This window comes from Macaca thibetana, chromosome 18 (assembly GCF_024542745.1).
Source record: "Macaca thibetana thibetana isolate TM-01 chromosome 18, ASM2454274v1, whole genome shotgun sequence".
Classification (NCBI taxonomy): Eukaryota; Metazoa; Chordata; class Mammalia; order Primates; family Cercopithecidae; genus Macaca; species Macaca thibetana.
In genome coordinates, this window is record NC_065595.1 from 55,698,813 (window position 1) to 55,724,296 (window position 25,484).

Consider the following 25,484-nt stretch of genomic DNA (forward strand, 5'->3'; position numbering starts at 1 on the left):
GTTGATGGGTGCAGCACACCAACAAGGCACAAGTATACATATGTAACAAACCTGCACGTTATGCACATGTACCCTACAACTTAAAGTATAATAATAATAAATAAATTTAAAAAAAAAAAAGATAATTAGAGCCCGAGATAGGAACTTAGTTATGAAGAGAGAAATATGTTCAAGGAAAAGGAGAAAAGAGTAAGAGAAGGAAAGGGGAACTGGAAGAAGACCTAAGGTACTCTCTAGGAGAATAAGAACTTTCTAATGTCTCGTAGTTTGGTGAAAGTTTGGATGAGAGTTTTCAAGAGATAAAAAAAAAAAAAAAAAAAAATCTCCATTTGTCTTGTTTAATGGAATGAAATGTCAGAGAGGTGACCTGCGCTAAAAGATAAGAGGAAGTGAGAAATGTGTTTATGGCTGTGTAACATGTGGCTTTTCTAGTCAGAAATAAATGTCAGAAAGGTCACAACCTATTTGCCTAAGTTGGGCACCAATATTATTTCTGTACTGGTCAACAAGGAACCACCTTGTACTCATTATCTGTGACAATACCTGGAAGAATCTGTGGATGCTGGACTTTATGAAGACAATAAAAAAATTTACTGAAATGACTGCACTGATGAAATGAGAACTATATGGGGTAAACCATGAAATATAATTATATGCAAGAAATCATACATGAATCTATACTGGGGTTCTGCTATCAAGTTCTAGTTATTCTTCATTAAAAGAGTGGTTAAAAAACAAATTGAAACAAAACAAAAAACCTCATGGATGGTTGTGGATAATACTAGAGTATTTGTTCTGATTTGGTTGGGATTTATTTTCTTCTCGAATAGTCCAGGTGCTTCTAAGCGTCTTGAATGCATTCCACGTGGTTTTTAGCCCGCGGAAGTCTGTATTGCAATCATTGCAAAGTCCTGGGTTCTGAGCCTGGTAATTTAGACGGGGAGGAAGAAAATCTAAGGTATTTCTTTCCTCTCTTTCTGCTTCAGGTGGCATTCCTGCCATCTCCTTTGCAGTCCCAGATCCTTGGTGCAGGCCTGCCCTCTGTGACCTTACTTGCCATCAGACAGCATCTGGGTTCTGGAAACACCACTACCTCCCTCAAACCTTCAAGTCCTAGAGGTTTCCTGTTGTTGTAAATCTCTGATTTGCTTTCCTGCCATTTTTTATGTGTGTGTTTTGTTTTTGTTAACTCTTCCAACACTTTTATAATCAGTACCCCATATAAAATTCCCTCCATTGAGGTTATGTGAGCTCTGTTTCTCTGGCCGGATTCTAGTTGATTGAGGCACTTATTAGTTGCAGAAAATAATTAGACAGTATATGTGATTTTTTTGTGTGTAAAAAAGAACAAGGACTATGCTAATTTATTGCTAAACAGCATTTGTCCTTCTCACTTTAAAACATCTGCAGCCAGTTAATTATTAGTAGAGAGTGGTTTCCCTCTACTTTGTGGAGGGTCTCTAGTCTGACTATGCTGTAGAGAAGATGTGTCTCCATTGCTCCTTCTGTAGGAAGAATAACTTCTAGCAAGGACCAAGGCTCAAGACGCATCCCTCATTGAACAGAAACATAGAGTCCGTGGCAGTTCCTGTGAATCACTGTTAAAACCCTCCGTGGTCATAGCAGATTGGGATCTTAGTGTCTCACCAGTTCATCCTCATGGTAGGCACAGGTGAAAGCAAGGTTGGCCCAGAAGCCACTCAGGTGACTTGTGAGCAAAGAAAGAGGCAATTTCTCAATGAAAAATTATGGGGGAAAGAAAAATACAAGAGACCCACATACAGGAACTGAGGACATTTTGAGGCCCCAGCACAGCTGAAGAAGTTGACCCCCTGAAAGAAAGATGTGTCAGAGTTTGCAGTGAGTTAGGAAAGGATAATTTTCAAGAGCCGTTTTATTAAGGAATCCCGGAGGACACACACACACACACACACACACACACACACACGCGAAATGAAAAGTGATGATTAGAGGGCCACATTCAATAATTCAGTTCAATAAACACTTTTAGAAACACCTTCTCTATGCTAGAGACTGTGCATCTGGTTCAGGGAATAGGGAGAGATAAATGTAACTGTTTCTGCCCTCATGAAGTAAATAAAAACTGGGTTGAAAGGAATCACAAAGAATTAGGTGAAAGAATACAGATGGTGCATAACATATTGTAGAAGTCAAGGTGTGAAAAAGAGAGATGAACTAAGGCAGAAAACTAAGGCAAATATGGATATGATAAAGGCTTTAGAGAACCACAGAAAATAGAAGCTTTGATTCCTAGCAGCGAGACGGACTAGGTCAGGTAGCAAGTTTCTAACTTTTGACTCTGACATGTTTTGCACATTTTTAGGAAGTCAGATGTTTCTTTTTGCCTCTGTAGCCACTCTTTTAGAGCATCTTGCTATAACTTTAAATGGAAAGAGATGTGGAGAAACATACACACAAAGAACTGGCCTGTTTGGGGCTCACAAATTCATGATTTGCTCACTCCTGTAATCCCAGCACTTTAGAACGGCCAAGGCAGGTGGATCACCTGAGGTCAGGAGTTTGAGACCAGCCTGGCCAACATCGTAAAACCTCGTCTCTACTAAAAATACAAAAATCAGCCAGGTGCGGTGGTGGGTGCCTGTAATCCCAGCTACTCGGGAGGCTGAGGCAACATAATTGCTTGAACCTGGGAGGGGGAGGTTGCAGTAAGCCGAGATCACACCACTGCACTCCAGTCTGGGCGACAGAGTGAGATTGGGTCTCAAAAAAACAAAACAAAAAACCTCAAGTTTTGTCCCCTGGAAAAAAAAATCAAGAAAATCCTCATGTCCACTAGCTATTCTGTGCTCTTGGGCACGCACTTCATATTGACTTTGTCGGTAATTAGAGTTAGCTCTACATGGAAATTGTGTGTATTTATCAAGGACTGAACAGAATAGAATTTACTTTTTAGTACATAGGCACGGTAGGTCACCATCTCCATAAAACTCTGGTTTGCTTTGTGTGTAGATTTTAGAGATTTAATTCTTAATTGTGAGTTTCTGTATTTTGCAAGTTCCTTTTCCTAATGTGAGGGCCTTTTGCATGTAGTTTTCATAGACTATTTTATCACATATTTATATACTTAGGAGTTACTAGTTTAATGAGGCAATAAAAATAAATCATGTAATCATGTGTTTATAAGGCTTAATGACAGACCTTCATATATACAGACACAATTATGACATATAATCTTATTATAAAATTTCTGCTTAAAATTTCAAGAGAAAAAGAATTTTCCCCTTGAGTTTCAATGTCTCGGGTGTTTTCAGATTTACTTGGCAAATTGCTAAAATGAGTATATCTGCTTTTGAGACTCAGTAAATGAGAATTTTGAAGAACACAGTGTGTGAATGTTCGATTTTCAACTTATTTTTAATTTATATAGCTAAAAAAATGACAGAACTTTCTTTATATTGAAATTCACTCCTACTTGACATTATAATACAAAATATCAAGCTCACATTGTCTAGAGTGAATTTTTGTTATTTATTTACTTATTTGAGACAAGATCTTTCTCTGTCACCAAGGCTGAAGTTCAATAGTGCTATCACGGCTCACTGCAGCCTTGACCTCCAGGGTTCAAGCAATCCTCCTGCCTCAACCTCCTGAGTAGCTGAGACAACAGGCGGGAGCCGCTACACCCAGCTAATTTTGTGGGTTTTTTGTTTTTGTTTTTGTTTGTAGAGACAGGGTCTCACTATGTTGCCCAGGCTGGTCCTGAATTCCTGGGCTCAAGTGATCCTCCCACCTCAGCCTCCCAAAGTACTGGGATTACAGGCATAAGCCAGCACACCCGGCTGTGAATTTTCGTTATCTGAGTTAATAGTTGGGACGGGATAGCTCCTTCTCTCCTCCTAATTGACACTCTTTGGGAATTTGGCTTTGCTTTCACTTAAGCCTGGGCTATAAAACAAGAGCATATGACCATCACAGCAACCACAGCAATAATAACAGGAGCTACCCTGTGTTCAGCATTTACCCATTCCAGGCACTGTGTTTTAGACACATATTCTCCCAAGCCTCCGAGAGTTCAAGGTTTATACAAGTGGCAGAGTGGCTCACCGGACGCAGTTCTGACCAACTCACCGTTACGCCTGTACCGTGGATGAGCTCGTGTGGTAGTGCTTCGTGATTCTCAGACAGCCCCAGTGTTTACTTCTCATTCTGGAATTGGTATTTAACATTCTCAGCACAGGAATGCCAAGTGAAGTCTCATTTCTTCAGTGGCTGACTCCCCTCAGCCTGGTGAAGGCCTTTGTTGAAGCTTGTTGACTCTGAAGGGAATTTGCCTGTGTGGGGGCTTTCAGGGAGTAGAGACAAGGGGCACCAGCAGCCTATGTGCAGGACGCTGTGAGGATGTAGACGGTGAAGATGTCCCCAGATCCATGGCCAGAGATGATAGCATCCGGTTCTCTTTGAGACTATCTTTGGCTCTCGGAGAAATGCACTTGCCTAATTGCGGGATACTAAAGCCCACACCATCACAGAGGGTACAGTCCAATCCCCATTGTTCCTCAGGAAGCAGCCGCGTAGTTAGCACCATGACGCTTCCTTTAAATCACAGCTGCATTATGTCAAATAGAATTTGTCAGCCATCAGCCAGCTGAATGCAGTAATTGATCATTATTCCTTGAGAAAGGTAAAAAAAAAGCAACAATTAAAAAAGCCATGAGAGAATTTATTACAGCAAATAGGGTGGAATTCTCCAAAACCGTTTCATCAAGTTAACTAGAAGGAGACAGAGAGAAATATAGAAATGGTACTTTAGGTTCTTCATTGATTTGCTCTAAGGCAGAGCCCTGGAAAAAAAAAGAAAAACACTGATCAATCCAGAGAGGGCTCTGCTCTGCTAGATGCCCCGTCAACAGCCCCCTGCAAATGGCAGCGTATTAATTGCAGTGGTGTTTGCTGTGAATGAATTTCTTTAATGTTCATTCATTCCTTTATTTGTTAATTCATTATTAAGTGTGTTGTTCAATAAAAGCAGCTATATCACCTGGCTTCTGCTGCATTGGTTCAGCCAGCACGGCAAACGCTGAACTGCCTCTGAAAACAGAAACAGAAAAAAAAGACACATTGAATTTTCTTACAGTTGTAGATTGGGGTGTAATATCAATAACTTTAATGGAAGCAGAGTTGGTGCCCTGATAGGAGCCCTGCTGCTCCTCAAATAAATGGCTTGGCTCCACGTCAGCATTTATCTGCCAGGGCTCGGCTTTATCAGGGCACCAACTCAGATTCCATTAATGTTATCTCTTAATTAGCTATGCGATTAACCTGTGTTACTCCTGCACGATAATGAGTCGAAGACAGAACCAGAGAAGTTCAGCTGCCTTATAATTCCCTCTCTAGAAGCCAAATCATTCTGGAAACCATTCCAGGAAAAAAAAAAAAAAATCAAAGCAGTTCTGATTCGTTCTTCACTTGGATACAAGGGCGAATTTTGCGCTCTTTGGAGAAGGCAGTCGGGATTTGGGATTTTAGCTAACATTTACGATAGTTACGTGGTACCCGACACTCTTCTAGCGCTTTCTATTGATTACCTCATTTAATCTTCATAGCAGGTCTATAGGGCATGTCCTATGGTTACCCCCACTTTACAGAGAAGGAAATTGAGATGCAAAGAGGTCAAATAACTGTGTTTCAAGGTCACACACGTGAAAGATGACCGGAGCCAGGATCCGAAGGGAGGCAAGAGGCAGGAAGCCTGGGCACCCAGCCATTGCTCTGGGATCCTGAGTACGGGAACCATCAGAGAGCAGCAAACGCAGCCCCCACACCAGCTTTGAGGCGGATGGTCAGAGCCCCCAGGACATCTTCCTCCCACAGGGCACCTCTGCGGCAGGAGCGCTCCCAGCTGCGCGCGGCTGAGAGGAGCCCTCTGTGCTTAGATTTTCTGCCTGTAGAAATTTGCTCTCCAGCACATCTCAGGGGAACTGGGGCTTGCACTGGTGGACTTGGATGGCCCCGAGCAAAATGTAAAGATGGAAAAATACCCTGGCTTGCCTGTCTCTCCCGTCTCCTTTCTGTGTCCTTTGTCCCCTCAAAGCCAGATCCCATCCCCGCCACCGCCCTCTTCCTCCCCTGCCCTGCCTCCTCCCATGCACACCGTGCAGGCCCTCTTTTCTGCTGAAGTTACCAAAATCACCAGAACTGTACTGTCTGGACAAACAAAATGGAAGAGATCCTGACCTCATTGACACTGTCACTGGTAGAGACCTAGGCAACAGCACTTCCTTCTCCTTGGTTCCCTCCCCTAGCCCTTCCCTGCCTCCCTTCTCTGCTCTGAGTCAATGGGAGAAGGGGGGAGGTGAATAAACTTTTTAATCTAAACCTCCTGCTGGTGGGGAGAGCAGGCCCTTCATGAAGCCCCCAAATTGCATTACTACATTCCCTGCCCCGGCCTCATGGAACCAGACCACGGTAGCCTAAGACAACATGGAGATTTGCCCTGGCTGGAGACAGAAGAGGCACTTCCTGCCCACCACCCTGTCCCCTCCTCTCATTCCCTGCTACTCTACAGCCTTCACCCTCCTACCCAGTGAAATCTCACAAAGCAGTGTTTTCGAATAATGTTTAGTAGTTGAACTCCTTTTTAGACCATTCATTTCCTGTTTCTGCCCCCAGAATATGCCATCCCTACACTTCCTAAACCACTTCTAGAATCCCAGGGCCTCTTGTTATTTGCAACTTTCCCTATTAGGATCAGACCATAAGGCTGGGCTCGGTGGCTCCCGCCTGTAATTCTAGCACTTTGGGAGGCCAAAGCGGGTGGATCACCGGAGGCCAGGAGTCTGAGACCAGCTTGCCTAACATGGCAAAACCCTGTCTCTACTAAAAATACAAAAATTAGCCAGGTGTGGTGGCACACGCCTGTAGTCCCAGCTACTCTGGAGGCTGAGGCACAAGGATCACTGGAACCGAAGAGGTGGAGGCTGCAGTGAGCTGAGATCGCACCACTGCACTCCAACCTGGGTGACAGGGTGAGACTCTGTCTCAAAAACAAACAAACAAAAAAACAAAGATCAGACTATAATATTATAGATCAGTTTATTACATATAAAGTTTAGATGAGAGGAAAGAAAAATCCACAATGTGATGATAAGTGTCTGGATGTTCCATTTTGTGGATTGATGTCAAAGTGGAGTCCTTTAAGATGCCAAAGTCATAGATATGAGTGAGCAATTCTATATATAAGTAGGTTTGCCTTGAAGTGCATTGCTTATAGATGATTGCTGTGGTGTTTCTTAATATAAAATATAACAATTAGAAGTAAGAATCTTTTGGAGCCATATTTAAAAAATAACCATCATACAAGTTTTTGTTGTTGTTCTTAGAAAATATACAACAGTTCTGCTAGGAATTTAACTGGAGTATCTCTCCATTGCCTTCTCCTACTTTTGTTCCCAGACTGGGAAAATGACAACAATTTCTATTTTACAATCTATACATTGTAGCCTTCTAGGCAAATCCAGAAAACACTACTTATGTGGGAATTAAAGCAGGAAGAAAAGATGAAGATGAAGAAAAGGAGGATAGGGAGGAGAAGAAAGAAGCTGCCTTCATCACATATAGAGAATATCACAGACAAAAGGCACCGCAGTTCACATTTTACTTCCATTTCAAAAAAGGGATGGGATAGAGAGGGAGGGTAGACACGTTTGACTACATGGTCAGGACAGACCAAATTCATTCCTATTCAGGTAATGGGGAATTTTGAGTAAGGTAAATGTTGCCTGTCTGATATTTACATAGGGCATTAAAACTTGCAAATCTCTCGTGTGTGTATTTTTTTCCCAAAGACTCAAAGACCAGTTTATCATCGAAAACTTGCTTTATTTTCAAAATGATGTCTGCCTAGGTGAATGCATTTTCTCTGAGAGTTCGAGTTTGTCTTTAAGGCAACATTAATGACTGATGGTGAGTCATCCCGTTTTGTGGCTTGTACAGTAGTTTATATTTATGCGAGAGCTTAAAATTCAACTTTGAGCTATGTCCACAGCAGGGAAGAACAATTAGTAAATTCATTAATTATGCTTTTGTGTACACTTTTATTCTCAAGACTAATTATTTGTTTAAATTATTTTTCCTCTATCAGAAGTGTTACTACATGGAAATATTTCAGCTTAGGTTTCTGGTATGAAATATAAGGTTTAAGATGTTCCGACGTTCTTACAAAATGTAATCAGCTTTCATTTGCTAATGACAGGCACTCATAGTGGAGCCTTTTATTTAAGCAAATGAGCAATTAGTTTGGGGAATAAAAGTGTACAAGGAATAGTGATTCATGGTGCTGCTTATCCTTCCTCCCTGATGTGGACAATGGACATCTTCCATGTTTGACTTTTAAATATAATCAAACTCTGGTGTACCATAAGTTGGAACCATGCAGTTTTATGCAGAGCAATGCTATAAAAGAAACACATCAGTTGCCAAGCCAATATGCTAGTGCACATAATAAAAGTGGGGGTTTCAGACTTTGTGGAGAGGAAGGAAAACCTCCTCCTCCTCCTCCTCCTCCTGTTTCTAAATTCTGCATGTGTCTGGGCTGTAGCTATAAGATGAACCAGCTGCTGCTGGAGCGGATACCTCTCAGTGCACACAGTTCCAGGTGTGTGCCCTGAAAAAAGATTGATGACTTAGTATAAGCACAGCCAGTTTCCTCCACCAGGTACAAGGGAGGGACGGCGGAACACATCAACAGCCAGCCGTCCCTTCTTGTGTCTTCCCAGCCTGGCTCAATCCTCTGGGAGCTGCACAGTCCAGAACACGCATCAGGAGAAAGACGATAAGGACTCACTCAAGGCCTCCTGAGTCCTGGTGCTGTGCTAGGCTCGTGACCAATAGATTTCATCACCACCACCTCCGGAGGAGGTGGCATTGTTATTCCCATTTCTCAGAAGAGGAAATGAAAGCTCAGAACCTAGAGTGGAACTCAGAACTGTGTGCCATAGGACACGCTTCACTCATTCACTTACTCATCCATTCAACAAATATTTACTGAGAGCAAATTACAAGCCTGGGGATACAGCAGTAAGCAAATTAAAGATTCTTACCTTCGAAGACTTTAGCGATACATAGATGAATTGACACTATTCTAGTGAGAAATATTTGTCAAATGAATGAAGTTTGGACAAATGCAGCCCAGGCCTATACCAATATTATTATTGTATCATCATCACTACCATCTCACAACCACATATATGTCCCCACTGTGGTTTTCACTCCAAGAGAAAAAAAGCCAAGGACATATTATCAAGCCTCCAACAGGGAGAAGCAGGAAGTCTGTAGCTCCACCCTGACTGCCCCGGTTCTATCAGGGGCCAGTGTATCAAAGGTGGCCGTGGTGGGCTGTGGATTCATTTCCTCCTCCCTCATTCAGGAAAGACTACAGTAGGAAGTGACTGTAAACCCCATGGCCCGGGGAGGGTGGACTCTAGAATGTGTTTTTACCATCTCTGCAGGAAGACAGAGCTTCTCCCGCCGACGAAGCCAGGAACGGATGCTGCCAGCCCCAGATATCAGGGAGAACAGAGGTGATTTTCAGGCTGAAAATACAGAGAAGGAAGATCTGTGTGTAACTCCACAGGGGCTGGTTTGTTTTTTAAACGCTTGTATTCTGAATCTGGCCACACTGTAAAATCTGTTTGGATCATCACAGGAATTACAGATGGGAAGGACCTATGAGGTCATCTCTCCCAGCACTGCCTGTGGAGGATTCATCTCCACACAATACTCTAGGAGCACTTTTTCCAGCCTGGTTTAGATGTCCCGGAGGAACACGCTTCCGCCCTGTCCCTCAGGAGCCAATTCCAAAATCCACACGCAGTACGTTTTAGACTAAAGATGTGGCCTGGGTGGGGGTCTGTTTTTAATTATCCAAAGCACTGAACAGAAGCCTGGTGTCATAAAAAATTGCTGAGGGCCCTCTCCTGCTTTTCCCTATGGTGCCTTCCCACCCTGCGAGGCTGCACACTCAACTGGGAGGCACCAGCCCCGTGGCAGGGTTTCAGAGCTCATGGGAGGTGCCAGGTGGCGGGACTGACGCAGCTCAGCAGGGTGTGCCATGGGTCTTGGGTTGGCCAATCATCCTAAGCACACGCAACCAGGGAAACAATGCTTTCTAAACCAAGCTGTTGTTCCTGCAGCCTCACACGAGGCTTTTTCTAAATCCAGCCTTCCTGTCTAACACCCTTCCTAGACTTAGGGGTAATCATTTATGGACCCAAAGATTTCACTGCAAGATGTTCGTCACAGTGTTGTTTATGACTGTGAAAAGTTCAAAACCAGTCTTCGTGCCCAGTGATAGAATACTGGTTAAACAAATCATGAACAAACCGTATAATGTATAGAACATTATGAAGTCATTACAAATACTGCCTCAGGGGAGCACTAATGATGGATTTTTTCATCATACTCCTAAGTGAAAAAAGAGAGGTTACAAACGCTTGTATCACATACTCTGTATATTTTTCTAAAATACATGCCTGAAAAACAGGATATTGACATGATTATCTCATAGTAAAGAAGTGACAAGTGATCTTTTCTTCCCTGTTACTTTTCAATTTTTTCTACAGTGAAAATGTGTCACTTTTGCCATTAAATGTAGAAATGTCATTTACAACATTAAATGCTCCTTCCTTTTGAATGGCTGCGTCTCCCACCTTCATCATTAAAAGGATCCCTATAATCAGAGAAGGAAATAGGAAAGACAATTAGCCCTTCTCTCCTAAGCTGCCTGCCAGGTAGCCTGGGTGTGAGCCTGTCTCTAGGAGTGCTGAGCTGATGACAACAGCAAGCTGTGATTCAATCCCACAGTAGCTCCATCATTAATTTACTAAATGGGCTTCTGGAAGTTTGAAAGGGTAAATGCCCTTCCCACTGCAGAGAACAGTAGGGCCAAGGAGTTTGATGCTTATCTGTGGAAACAAGAAAACCGGCCCAGGGTTTTCTGATGTAGCATCGTATGTTCCAAACCAGAAGGGACCTTAGTGAGGCTCTGTAGGTAGCTATTGTAACATTTTCTCTGTGAAGAGGAGATGGAGACCCAAAAGAGCCAAGTGTCTTATTCTTATATATACAAACCATGTTGGCCAAGCCAGGACTGGACCCTGAATTCTACTCTAACTCTGTCTCCAATGTTCTGTTTCTCTTTTATTTGCTCCTCAAACCCTTACTCATACTTCATGGTCTGGCTCAAGCATCATCTTCTTAGTGAATTCTCCACTGTCCCTAGGCATAATTAGTCTTGCATCTCTTTTATCACTGTCCCTAACGTGTAATTCTATTGTTGCATTTTCTATACTACATTGCAAGGAGGTATTAGGAGTATGATGAGGTGTGTGAATAGTCCCATGACATTCTACAAAGACCATAGCCTTAGAGCAAGATGCAGAAGAATTTGAATCCCCACTCTATAACTTAGTATCACCCTGGACACACGATTACACTTCTTTAAGTCTCACCTGATACCCATAGTTACTTTGCTAGGTTGTTGATATCGTTAGAGCTCATGATTGCAAAGTTTTTGGCACATAGTAGGTGCTCACTAAATCACGGTCCTCATTATTATATTTCCTTGACTGGACAGACAGTAAGTCAGGGACCACATTCTGCTCAATTGTTCCTCCACATAGCAGCTGAGAAGACAGGCCACACGAGAGCGTCAGCTGACCCCTGAGGGGAAGGAAGGCCAGGAAGAACTCTAGGCCCCTCAAATTCAAACAAATGAGCTTAGCACAATACGTTAGTCTCCCTATTCTTCCTAAAGGAGAGAAAAGGATGAGGGCCTCACTAATGACATTGTCCTGCCTGCATCTACTCAGGAGGCTAAAGCAGAAAGCAAACTATTCAAAACAACGATGGCCCCAGGGTTCTCCAAGAGCCCAGGGACAGCACTTAGGCAGGAACAGTGGCACTGCCCACCAGCATATAGAGGAGTCTTGCAGGCTATGGCCACTGGTCTTGGGCACTGGATGGAGAGATGGCAGCAGACTACAGATATGCCAAGCCACCCTCAGTCAGTACACTCTACTGCCCAGAACTGGGAGTGCCAAACTAGCAAGGGCATTGGCAGAATTTACCAGTTGAGAGTGCGGAGTAGGGACAGCAGATTCTTGATGAAAGAACAGGAAAGGGACCCTCCTTGCACAGGAGAACAGACATACCTCTATCTTTTTTCCATCTGTGCCAGACCCTTAGGTAGGGCTTTCCACCTTCAATCTCAGCTTGAGCAGCACCTCCTTGGGGAAGCCATCCCTGATGCCCTACACGCCCTTTAATTACCATTGTATTTCACAAGGCACTATAACAGTCTATTTATTTACCTATTTTTTCCACCTAGATTTGTAAGCACATACAGGCAGGCGCATGTCTGTATCCCTGGTGTCCCACCACACTGTCTGGTACATAATTTGGCGCCCAATAAATAACAACAGAATGAATGAATGGTGAAAGAACTTTGTAACTTGAAAATGACCATTATTATCATATGTCATGATTCAATATTTGAGACATTATAGCACAGAGAGTAAGCATGTACTTTCTCTTTTTCTTTCTCTCCATTCAGATGCACATATACACATATGCACTTGTATACACCCAACCATCGAACCAATAATTTAGGAATAATAAAATTAAATACGTATTGTGCACCTAAAAACTGCCAAGGACTTTTCTAGGTGCTTAGGACACCAGTGAGCAACACAGCAACAAGCACTTGGATAAAATATGCCATTCTCATACTTACTTTAAAAACCTGCCATACAGCCGTGGTGAGGATCTTACACATGAAGTTTGTATTTAGAGTTAGATTCCTTAAGATTCTGTTTTGATTCAGAAATTTTCAAGAGTAGAGATCATCATGGAATCTTGAAAAGCAGTGCAACTGGGAGATGATTTGACCTTCACTATAGCAAAGACAGCGACTTTCTGCAGATGACATTGACTGTAAGCATCCTCTGGAGACACCACTTTGCAAAACGTTGGACATACCCCCTTGACTTTCAATGTTCTCTTTAGGATGAGAGCATAAACAAATGGATTCCCTTTTTCACCTCTGTCTTCAACTTTTATCAAAAGAGGGCTGAGCTTACCTATCTATTTTTCTCCTTAACAATGGAAATACAGTTTTTATGAACGTCATCTTCAGTTTATCCTTCAGCTTTTAAAGAAACAGATTGAATCCCATACTTTCCCCTCCTCTGGCTAAGATAGGGACACTCCCAATCTATTGGCTGCCTTTCCATGCAGCAGGCCCATCTACTGAGATCACTAAATTGCTCTTGGTGAGTCTGTTAGTTTTGTGTGTGCAGATGGAAATTCTATTCTATTCCTGCTGAATGAAGAGATGTAATCCCAATCACTCATGGTTTACAGGGATGACGCTAGTCAAAAGGAAGATGGGATGAAAGGTTACAGATGTTCTGTGCCCATTTTTTATCACTATCTGGGAAATGATTCCAACGTATCTGTTTGGCTCTTGGCAAGTGAGTAGTGCCATCTTACCATGTAGAGTCATGTCAAGAATTTATTGTTAGTGAGTTTTCTGGGATGGCCACATGCAGTGTAGAAAAATCAAAAGAAGTTCACAGTACCTGCCCTCAGAAAGGGATTAACTCCTTTATTGAGGAAACCAAAATCAGATAGTTGAACAATTAGGAGATGCTAATTGTTCATTTAGAGCTAACTGAAATATTTGGAGAAATGGAGGAAGAGATCTCTGGGCTGAGGCAACTCCCAAAAGACTTCACAGAACTGATGGACTTCAGCTTCCCCTTGCAGATGTAATTTTGGATCAGAGTGAACTTCCAGAAAGACAAGCAAAAGCATCATCAGAAGAGCTGTGTGATGGGAGACTGAGGAGACCATCCAGCCCTCCAAATGGATGGCCCCTGTGGAAAAGAATGAGAAATAAGTTTAGAAAGGAGAGTTTAAGTCAAACTGTAGATGTTATTAAATGCTGAGCTGAGGGGTTTAGATTTCATCTGATGTACAATAAAAGGCCATTGTCCAGTTGTGAATAGAGGAGCAGTATGATGAAAGTGATCAGAGAAATATTCATTAGGCAGCAGCCTTCACAATGGTCTAGGAAAGAGAATGGAGTTTAAAAAAAACACAAATCAATCAGAAGGAAGAGCCATCAAGAAGTTCAGTTAGAGTCACAGCATTGTGATATCAGAGAGAAGTTGACACATTTAAGAAACTGTGAAAGAACAAGTGATTAAAAATTAGGGTAGATTAAAGATATGAGAGGGAGGAAGAAATGTAATTCTAGAAAGGGCTGACAAGAAACTCCAGAAATACAATATTTGCAACATTTATAACAGCCTCAGTAAAGTACAAAGCCCATACGAATCAATAATAAAATGAAAAACAAATTAAAAACACAACAAAGGATATGAACATGCAAATTTTCAAAGAAATCTAAATGGCTATTAAATATATGAAGTCATGTTTCACCACACTAAGGAATGTAAATACAAACAATAACAAGCTCCTTTTGCTTGTTGATTTGGGTAAAAATAATAATGATTCTTCAATGATAATAATGAGTGTTTACAACTAATACACTGCTCAGGGGAAGGTTATCTAATGTAACCCTTCTGCACAACAATTTAGCCCTATCAAAAAGCTAACCAATATATTTATTCACCCTGGGTCCAGGTCTCATGTCTAAGTGTGCACATCAAAGCCTTACTCATGGGAGATATAATTGAAAACAAGCTAAATGCTCAATAATAAGATGTTGGATGTAAAAAGTAGAGACTACTGTATAGAAATTAGAATCACTGAACAAAAATATTTAACATATGGGAAAATGTGCATAATATGTTTTTAAGTAAAAAGAGATTATAAACATTTTGCACAATATGTTCCTAATTTTTAAAAATCTGCATATATATAATGCAATATGTAGATGACCTTAGATTCTAATTCAAAAACATTAACTGTAAAAAGATTCTATTGACACATTCAGAAAAATCAAATATGGACGCAGTACTAGATGAAATTGAGGATTTATTGTCAGTTTTGTTAGGTATAGTAATGACATTTTAGTTATAATTTGTAAAAGCTTTCTGTGTTGGAGATACATACTGAATTGATCTTAAAGGGTAAAATTATCTGAACTTTGGGATTTGCTTTACAATGCTCAAAAAAAAAAAAAAAGGAATCATGTAAAACAAGAATGACAAAATGTTGATAATTATTCATTATACAGTTCTCTATTTAAAGATCCCCATAACAGAAATGTTGACTAAAAAAGGAAGGCAAAACTCTACCACATTTTCAAAATAATGTGGGTGCATGCACAGACAAAGTTGGAAATTGTATATACCAAAATAGTTATTATTTTTCCCTAGAAAGTAAGTCATTTTTATTTGCTTGGTTTTAAAAAATATTTTTTGATTTTCTACAATGAACATATATCATTTTTGTAATCAAAAAAGAACTCTGAAAGCTATTTTTAAGGTTTCTTTGGCTTTAGCATTAAAGAGGTAAAGAAAACAGTGACACCAATAGCTGAAATGGAAAATATGAGAACTAGAGAGTATTTGGGAGGGAAACATACTCAAAACAGAACTTGTAGAGGTGGGTGGTGACAGTGGATATCTGCATAAAGAGTCCCAGACTCAGTTGGGAAGGGGAGCTAAGATGAAGAAGGGATTAGATAAGGTAAGGGCCTGAGTTTAAACCTCAGAAGTACACTAATATCATATACAACAGTCTTACAGACTTACCTTGGGGATAATGGTTTTGAAAATTGAAGTTGGTTTATTCTCTCATTCGTTTTTTCTACCTGGCCTAGGCACTGTTCTTGATGCTGGGAGCACAGTGGTGAAACAGTGAGGCTTAAATTAGTCCTTGTGGACTTACAAACTAGCAGAAGAGAGATTAAACCAAAACTACACAAATAGACCATTGTAATAACTGTTATGAAAGAGAAGTACCAGGTGCCATGGAAGTCTGGAACAGAAAGACTCAATACAGTCCTGAGAGGTTCTGGGGAACTTCCTCAAGGATGTTTGTTCCTGAAGGATAAATAGGGGTTTAGCAAGAGAGGGGGCAGGAACATTCAAAGAGTCAAGTTTACCCAAAGGCCTTGATGCTGAAAGAAATGTGGTTATTTGAGGGACTAAGAGAAAGCCAGTATAGTCCAGAGCAGAAAGTAACTGATAGAGAGGTCTGAGGTGAAACTGAAGAGGGAGGCCATAGAGAACATGCAGAGCCTGCCAGGCCATGACTAGGACCATTGCTGCTATTCATTTTTATCTAAGCATACTGGCAACTCATTAAAGGAGTTCACCTAGAGAAATCCTGGCAGTGTGTAGCATGTTTCCGAAGAGTGGTCTTGGCTAGGGTGTTCAGAAGCATATTGAACTAGTCAAGACAGAAGAAGCTGATGCTTTGGATTGAAATTGTGGCAGTACAGGTGGAGAGAAGTAGGTAGATTGAAGATTTTTTTTATTATTATTGTACTTTTAAGTTCTAGGGTACATGTGCACAATGTGCAGGTTTGTTACATTTGTATACATGTGCAATGTTGTTGTGCTGCACCCATTAACTTGTCATTTACATTAGGTATATCTCCTAATGCTATCCCTCCCCCTTCCCCAGACCCATGACAGGCCCCAGTGTGTGATATTCCCCACCCTGTGTCCAAGTGCTCTTATTGTTCAATTCCCATCTATGAATGAGAACATGCAGTGTTTGGTTTTCTGTCTTTGTGATCATTTGCTCAGAATGATGGTTTCCAGCTTCATCCATGTCCCTACAAAGGACATGAACTCATCCTTTTTTATGGCTGCATAGTATTCCATTGTGTATATATGCCAGATTTTCTTAATCCAGTCTATCATTGGTGGACATTTGGGTTGGTTCCAAGTCTTTGCTATTGTGAAGAGTGCCGCAATAAACATACATGTGCATGTGTCTTTATAGCAGCATGATAATCCTTTGGGTATATGCCCAGTAATAGGATGGCTGCATGAAATGGTATTTCTAGTTGTAGATCCTTGAGGAATCGCCACACTGTCTTCCACAATGGTTGAACTAGTTTACAGTCCCACCAACAGTGTAAAAGTGTTCCTATTTCTCCACAACCTCTCCAGCACCTGTTGTTTCCTGACTTTTTAAGGATCGCCATTCTAACTGGTGTGAGATGGTATCTCATTGTGGTTTTGATTTGCATTTCTCTGATGGTTGTGATGATGAGCATTTTTTCATGTGTCTGTTGACTGCATAAATGTCTTCTTTTGAGAAGTGTCTGTTCATATCCTTTGCCCGCTTTTTGATGGGGCTGTTTGGTTTTTTATTGTAAACTTGTTTAAGTTCTTTGTAGATTCTGGATATTAGCCCTTTGTCAGATGGGTAGAGTGTAAAAACTTTCTCCCATTCTGTAGGTAGCCTTTTCACTCTGATGGTAGTTTCTTTTGCTGTGCAGAAGCTATTTAGTTTAATTATATCCCATTTGTCAATTTTGACTTTTGTTGCCATTGCTTTTGTTGTTTTAGTCATGAAGTCCTTGCCCATTCCTATGTCCTGAATGGTATTGCCTAGATTTTCTTCTAGGGTATTTATGGTTTTAGGTCTAACATTTAAGTCTTTAATCCATCTTGAATTAATTTTCATATAAGGTGTAAGGAAGGGATCCAGTTTCAGCTTTCTACATATGGCTAGCCAGTTTTCCCAGCACCATTTACTAAACAGGGAATCCTTTCCCCATTTCTTGTTTTTGTCAGGTTTATCAAAGATCAGATGGTTGTAGATGTCTGGTATTATTTCCAAGGGCCCTAGTCTGTTTCATTGGTCTATATCTCTGTTTTGGTACCAGTACCATGCTGTTTTGGTTACTGTAGCCTTGTAGTATAGTTTGAAGTCAGGTAGCATGATGCCTCCAGCTTTGTTCTTTTTGCTTAGGATTGTCTTGGCAATGCTGGCTCTTTTTTGGTTCCATATGAACTTTAAAGTAGTTTTTTCCCATTCTGTGAAGAAAGTTATTTGTAGTTTGATTGGGATGGCATTGAATCTATAAATTACCTTGGACAGTATGGCCATTTTCACAATACTGATTCTTCCTATCCATGAGCCTGGAATATTCTTCCATTTGTTTGTGTCCTCTTTTATTTCATTGAGCAGTAGTTTGTAGTTCTCCTTGAAGAGTTCCTTTACATCCCTTGTAAGCTGGATTCCTAGGTATTTTATTCTCTTTGAAGCAGTTGTGAATGGGAATTCATTCATGATTTGGCTCTCTGTTTGTCTATTATTGGTGTATAGGAATGCTTGTGATTTTTGCACATTGATTTTGTATCCTGAGACTTTGCTGAAGTTGCTTATCAGCTTAAGGAGATTTTGGGCTGAGATGATGGGGTTTTCTAAATATACAATCATGTCATCTGCAAACAGGGACAATTTGACTTCCTCTTTTTCTAGTTGAATACCCTTTAATTTTTTCTCTTGCCTGACTGCCCTGGTCAGAACTTCCAACACTATGTTGAATAGGAGTGGTGAGAGAGGGCATCCCTGTCTTGTGCCAGTTTTCAAAGGGAATGCTTCCAGTTTTTGCCCATTCAGTATGATATTGGCTGTGGGTTTGTCATAAATAGCTCTTATTATTTTGAGATACGTCCCATCAATACCTAGTTTATTGAGAGTGTTTTTAGCATAAAGGGCTGTTGAATTTTGTTGAAGGCCTTTTCTGCATCTATTGAGATAATCATGTCGTTTTTGTCTTTGGTTTATATGATGGATTGCGTTTGTTGATTTGCATATGTTGAACCAGCCTTGTATCCCAGGGATGAAGCCAACTTGATTGTGGTGGATAAGTGGTTTGGTGTGCTGCTGGATTCGGTTTGCCAGTATTTTATTGAGGATTTTTGCAACAATGTTCATCAAGGATATTGGTCTAAAATTCTCTTTTTTTGTTGTGTCTCTGCCAGGTTTTGGTATCAGGATGATGTTGGCCTCGTGAAATGAGTTAGGGAGGATTCTCTCTTTTTCTATTGATTGGAATAGTTTCAGAAGAAATAGTACCAGCTCCTCTTTGTACCTATGCTAGAATTTGGCTGTGAATCCGTCTGGTCCTGGACATTTTTTGTTTGGTAGGCTATTCGTTATTGCCTCAATTTCAGAGCCTGTTATTGGTCTATTCAGGGATACAGCTTCTTCCTGGTTTAGTCTTGGAAGGGTGTATGTGTCCAGGAATTCATCCATATCTTCTAGATTTTCGAGTTTATTTGTGTACTGTTACCAAATAATGCAAACTGTAGTTCGTATTTCTGTGGGATCAGTGGTGATTTCCCCTTCATCATTTTTTATTGTATCTATTTAATTCTTCTCTCTTTTCTTCTCTATTATTCTTGCTAGTGGTCTGTCAATTTTGTTGATCTTTTCAAAACCACCTCCTGGATTCACTGATTTTTTCGAAGTTTTTTTTGTGTCTCTATCTCCTTCAGTTCTCTAAGGACTTGCTTTATGAATCTGGGCACTCCTGTATTGGGTGCGTATATATTTAGGATAGTTAGCTCTTCTTGTTGAATTGATCCCTTTACCATTATGTAATGGCCTTCTTTGTCTCTTCTGATCTTTGTTGGTTTAAAGTCTGTTTTATCAGAGACTAGGATTGCAACCCCTGCTTTTTTTGTTTTGTTTTGTTTTGTTTTCCATTTGCTTGGTAGATCTTCCTCCATCCCTTTATTTTCAGCCTATATGTGTCTCTGCATGTGAGACGGGTCTCCTGAATACAGCACACTGATGGATCTTGACTATCCAATTTGCCAGTCTGTATCTTTTAATTGGAGCATTCAGCCCATTTACATTTAAGGTTAATATTGTTATTTGCGAATTTGATCCTGTCATTATGATGTTAGCTGGTTATTTTGCTCGTTAGCTGGTGCAGTTTCTTCCTAGTATCGATGGTCTTTACAATTTGGCATGTTTTTGCAGTGGCTAGTACTTGTTGTTCATTTCCATGTTTAGTGCTTCCTTCAGGAGCTCTTGTAAGGCAGGCCTGGTGGTGACAAAATCTCTCAGCATTTGTTTGTTTGTAAAGGATTTTATTTCCCCTTCACTTATGAAGTTTGTTTGGCTGGATATGAAATTCTGGGTTGAAAATTCTTTTCTTTAAGAATGTTGAATACTGGTCCCCACTCTCTTCTGACTTGGAGAGTTTCTGCCGAGAGATCCACTGTTAGTCTGATGGGCTTCCCTTTGTGGGTAACCTACCTTTCTCTCTGGCTGCCCTTAACATTTTCTCCTTCATTTCAACTTTGGTGAATCTGATAATTACGTGTCTTGGAATTGCTCTTCCCGAGGAGTATCTTTGTGGTGTTCTCTGTATTTCCTGAATTTGAATGTTGGCCTGCCTTGCTAGGTAGGGGAAGTTTTCCTGAATAATATCCTGAAGAGTGTTTTCCAACTTGGCTCCATTCTCCCCATCACTTTCAGGTACACCAATGAGACGTAAATTTGGTCTTTTCACATAGTCCCATATTTCTTGGAGGCTTTGTTCATTTCTTTTTACTCTTTTTTCTCTAAACTTCATGTTTCATTTCATTCACTGATACCGTTTCTTCCACTTGATTGAATCGGTTACTGAAGCTTGTGCATTTGTCACGTAGTTCTCATGCCATGGTTTTCAGCTCCATCAGGTCATTTAAGGTCTTCTCTATGCTGTTTATTTAGTTAGCCATTCATTTAATCTTTTTTCAAGGTTTTTAGCTTCTTTGCAATGGGTTCGAACATCCTCATTTAGCTTGAAGATGTTTGTTATTACCAATCGTCTGAAGCCTACTTCTGTCAACTGGTCAAAATCATTCTCTGTCCAGCTTTTTTCTGTTGCTGATGAGGAGCTGCATTCCTTTGGAGGAGAAGAGGCGCTCTGGTTTTTAGAATTTTCAGCTTTTCTGCTCTGGTTTCTCCCCATCTTTGTGGTTTTTTCTACCTTTGGTCTTTGATGATGGTGATGTACAGACGGAGTTTTGGTGTGGATGTCCTTTCTGTTTGTTAGTTTTCCTTCTAACAGTCAGGACCCTCAGGTGCAGGTCTGTTGGAGTTTGCTTGAGGTCCACTTCAGACCCTGTTTGCCTGGGTATCAGCAGCGGAGGCTGCAGATCAGCAAACATTGCAGATCAGCAAATGTTGCTCCCTGATCCTTCCTCTGGAAGCCTCGTCTCAGAGGGGCACCCGGCCATATGAGGTGTCAGTTGGCCCCTACTGGGAGGTGTCTCCCACTTAGGCTACCCAGGGGTCAGGGACCCACTTGAGGAGGCAGTCTGCCCGTTCTCAGATCTCAAACTCCATGCTGGGAGAACCACTACTCTCTTCAAAGCTGTCAGACAGGGAGGTTTAAGTCTGCAGAAGTTTCTCCTGCCTTTTGTTCAGCTATGCCCTGCCCCCAGAGGTGGAGTCTACAGAGGCAGCCAGGCCTCCTTGAGCTGTGGTGGGCTCCACTCAGTTTGAGCATCCTGGCTGCTTTGTTTACCTACTCAAGCCTCAACAATGGTAGACGTCCCTCCCCCAGCCTGGCTGCTGCCTTGCAGTTCAATCTCAGACTGCTGTGCTAGCAGTGAGTGAGGCTTTGTGGGTGTGGGACCCTCCGACCCAGGCGTGGGATATAATCTCCTGGTGTGCCGTTTGCTAAGACCATTGGAAAAGTGCAGTATTAGGGTGGGAGTGTCCTGATTTTCCAGGTACTGTCTGTCACGGCTTCCCTTGGCTAAGAAATGGAATTCCCCAACCCCTTGCCCTCTCCAGGTGAGGCAATGCCCTGCCCTGCTTTGGCTCACACTCCATGGGCTGCATCCACTGTCCAGTGAGATGAACCTGGTACCTCAGGTGCAAATGCAGAAATCACCCATCTTCTACGTTGCTCACTCTGGAAGCTATAGACTGGAGCTGTTCCTATTGGGTCATCTTGGAACCAGGTTGAGAAGAATGAAGAATGTTTAAAATTCCCAAAAGGGAGGAAGAACTGGCCAAAGAGACTGAGAAGTAGCCAGAGAAGGTGGAAGGGTCAGGAGACCAACCTTAAGGAAGGAATGTTTTTCCAGAAGGAAGGAATGATCAAATACATTGGATGCTACCCAGTGGCACCCATTGGATTTAGTAGAATCCAAGTGACTGTTGACTTTGACTTTGTAAGGTCAGACTGGGTTGGGTGTTCAAATTTTGACTGGGAGATGTGGGAGAAGGAGTGGAGACAGTTTACACATATAGATGTCTTCTGGGAAAGAAGGAGACAGAGAGATGAAAGGGGCAGATTTTTAAAGATGAGAGAAGTCTGAACTTGTGTTTAGGAAAAATCCTGGAAAGAAAGGAGGTTGAAAAACATGAGAAGTGCTAATCTAAGGTTTCTCAGAGGTAAGAGGAGATGGATGATGTGGTTTAGATGTTTTTCGCTTCCAAATCTCATGTTGAAATGTGATCCCCAATGTTGGAGGTGGGGCCTATTAGAAGGTGGTTGGATCATGGGGGAAGATCCCTCACAAATGGTTTAGCTCCATCCCTTTGGTGATAAGTGAGTTCTCACTCAGCTAGTTCATGTGAAATCTGGTTGTTTAAAAGTCTGAGCCGGGTGTGGTGGCTCACACATCTAATCCCAGCACTTCGGGAGGCTGAAGCAGGTGGATCATGAGGTCAGGAGATCGAGACCATCCTGGCTAACACGGTGAAACCTCATCTCTACTAAAAACACAAAAAATTAGCCGGGCATGTTGGCATGTGCCTATATTCCCAGCTACTCAGGAGGCTGAGGCAGGAGAATCACTTGAACCCAGGAAGTGGAGGTTGCAGTGAGCCAAGACCATGCCACTGCACTCCAGCCTGGGTGATAGAGCAAGACTCTGTCTCAAAAAAAAAAAGTTTGGAATCTCTCTCCCTTGCTCCCGTGCTCCAGCTCTTGCCATGTGATGCCTGATCCCCCTTTGACTTAGGCCATGATTATAAGCTTCCTGAGGCCTTCACCAGAAACATCACACTTCTTGTACACCCTGAAGAACTGTGAGCCACTTAAACCTCTTTTCTTTATAAATTACCCAGTCTCTGGTGTTTCTTTATAGCAATGCAAATGGACTAATACATAGCACAGTGGGGAACTGATCCAGACAGAAAGGACTTTTTTTTTTAATGTATCTTTTAAAAAAAATTTATTATACTTTAAGTTCTGGGATACATGTGCAGAATGTGCAGGTTTGTTACATAGGTATACATGTGCCATGGTGGTTTGCTGCACCCATCAACCCATCATCTACATTATGTATTTCTCCTAATGTTATCCCTCCCCTACCCCCACAGCCCCTGACAGGCCCCAGTGTGTGATGTTCCCCTCCCTGTGTCCATGTGTTCTCATTGTTCAATTCCCACTTATGAGTGAGAACATGCAGTGTTTGGTTTTCTGTTCTCGTGTTAGTTTGCTGAGAATGATGGTTTCCAGCTTTATCCATGTCCGTGCAAAGGACATGAACTTAAGAAAGGACTCTTCTGACATAGCAGGAGGCAAGGAGTTGAGATGGCAATGGAGAAGGTAGTTTTGTAGATGTACTGTCAGAAACCTGGAGGAATTCTTTTCCAATCCCATGTGGTTTCTCTGAGAAGTGAAAGGACAATTGTATTTATTTGGTGCTAGTAGGGTGTGTGTGTTTGCTAAGAGGAGAGTGAAGGGAAGAATGACTGGCAGAGAAGGATTAAAACAATCAGGGCACAGAGTGGAGGAGTAAACTGATTAGAGAATTAAACAAGTGAGAAGAGGAGAAGCTGAGCCAAAGTCAAAAGGAGGCTGAGTTCCAAACATGGCAGAATGACGAGAGGAGGGGCATCCACTTCTGAAGTCATCTATACACTGGAATTCCTGTGCATATTCATTTGTTCATTTAATAAATACAAAGTGAAAACCTACTACATGCCAAATCCTGCTAGAGACACTGAAAGTACCTGGTGAACAAAATAGACACAACCACGACCTCATGGAGCTTATAGTTTGGAAGAACAGAGAAATTCACTTAATATTGACACTATTAATTAATTTCAAATAAAACTAAGTTTTCTCCAAAACTCTCCATCCTTTCTCCTCTTTTTTTTCCCCATAGTGTTACTAGAAAGGGGTCCTGATCCAGACCCCAAAAGAAGGCTCTTAGATCTCACACAAGAAAGAATTCAGGGCGAGGCCACAGAGTAAAGTAAAAGCAAGTTTATTAGAGAAGTAAAGAACCAAAAGAATGTCTACTCCATAGGCACAGCAGGGCATTCCCAAAAGCAAGACAAGGAGCATGCCCACCTTAGGTGCAATGCCTGTTTATATATAAGCTAGCAAGGCAAAAAATCATGGGGAAGATGTGCTTTACTACAAGGGCTCGTGACAAAGGATTGTTAAGCTTTGTGTAACTACTGTCTTTCGCAATAACCTATATTATTATCTTTAAAGTGAAACTTGAACTAAGAACGATTTTGTTCTTAAGATATTCAAGCATCTGGACATTTCTTGGGTCTGTTACATCCTGGATCTGTTCAGTAAACAGTATTAACCTGTTCCCTTAACTGTAAACATCCTGTGACTAAGAATGCCAACCTCCTGGGAATGCAGACCAGCGGGTCTCAGCCTCATTTTACACAGCCCCTATTCAAGATGGAGTTGCTCTGTTCCAACTCCTCTGACAGTAGCACTTACCAGTGGCTACCATACTACATTTTTGCTTATATGCTTTGCTTAGTATCTTACTCCCTCCAGGTTTTCAACCCTAGCCACTCATTTTAGGTTTCACTACTCCTCTCTCTGCATTTTTAGTCCGTGGTGACTATGTCCCTCCTACTCACTTACGATAAGCCATAAACAGTTCCAACATCAGGCTCATCCATCACTATGAAATTACCTATGGATGCTTTTTGTGGTGACATTTGGGTGTTGGTATTTGCAAAAATGTGGCTGTTCTTATGAAGCATTTGTAGTTAAATCCCAGCTCCAGCACTCACGTTTGGTTCAACCATTTATTTAATCTCTGGGCACAGTTTTCTCATCTGTAAAATGGGCATTATTATCCCTACCCATAAGATTGTTGGAAGGATTAACTTAGTGTGTACCACATCCTTGGTACACTGATGGCACTTTGGGAGGCCGAGACGGGCGGATCACAAGGTCAGGAGATCGAGACCAGCCTGGCTAAATACGGTGAAACCCCGTCTCTACTAAAAAATACAAAAAACTAGCCGGGTGAGGTGGCGGGCGCCTGTAGTCCCAGCTACTCGGGAGGCTGAGGCAGGAGAATGGCATAGACCCGGGAGGCGGAGCTTGCAGTGAGCTGAGATGTGGCCACTGCACTCCAGCCTGGGCGACAGAGCGAGACTCCGTCTCAAAAAAAAAAAAAAAAAGATAATTTCCCCAGTCCTTCTCTGACTCACTGTTTGGCCTGCTGTTACCAACTCCCAAAGTAATGTGACCAGGGACGCTTCACTCGTTTCTTTTCTAATGC

General features: G+C 41.7%; 1 long non-coding RNA gene across 1 annotated transcript; it reads right to left on the reverse strand.

Annotated features, from left to right (window-relative positions):
- Nucleotides 1-3,685: 3,685 nt before the first annotated feature.
- Nucleotides 3,686-9,196, reverse strand: LOC126940996 (uncharacterized). The gene is made up of 3 exons (XR_007721037.1): nt 9,081-9,196; nt 5,021-5,070; nt 3,686-4,653 (listed from the first exon to the last, which is right to left on the reverse strand). It is a non-coding gene; the product is annotated as an uncharacterized LOC126940996 (long non-coding RNA).
- Between the last annotated feature and the right edge of the window lie 16,288 nt (nt 9,197-25,484).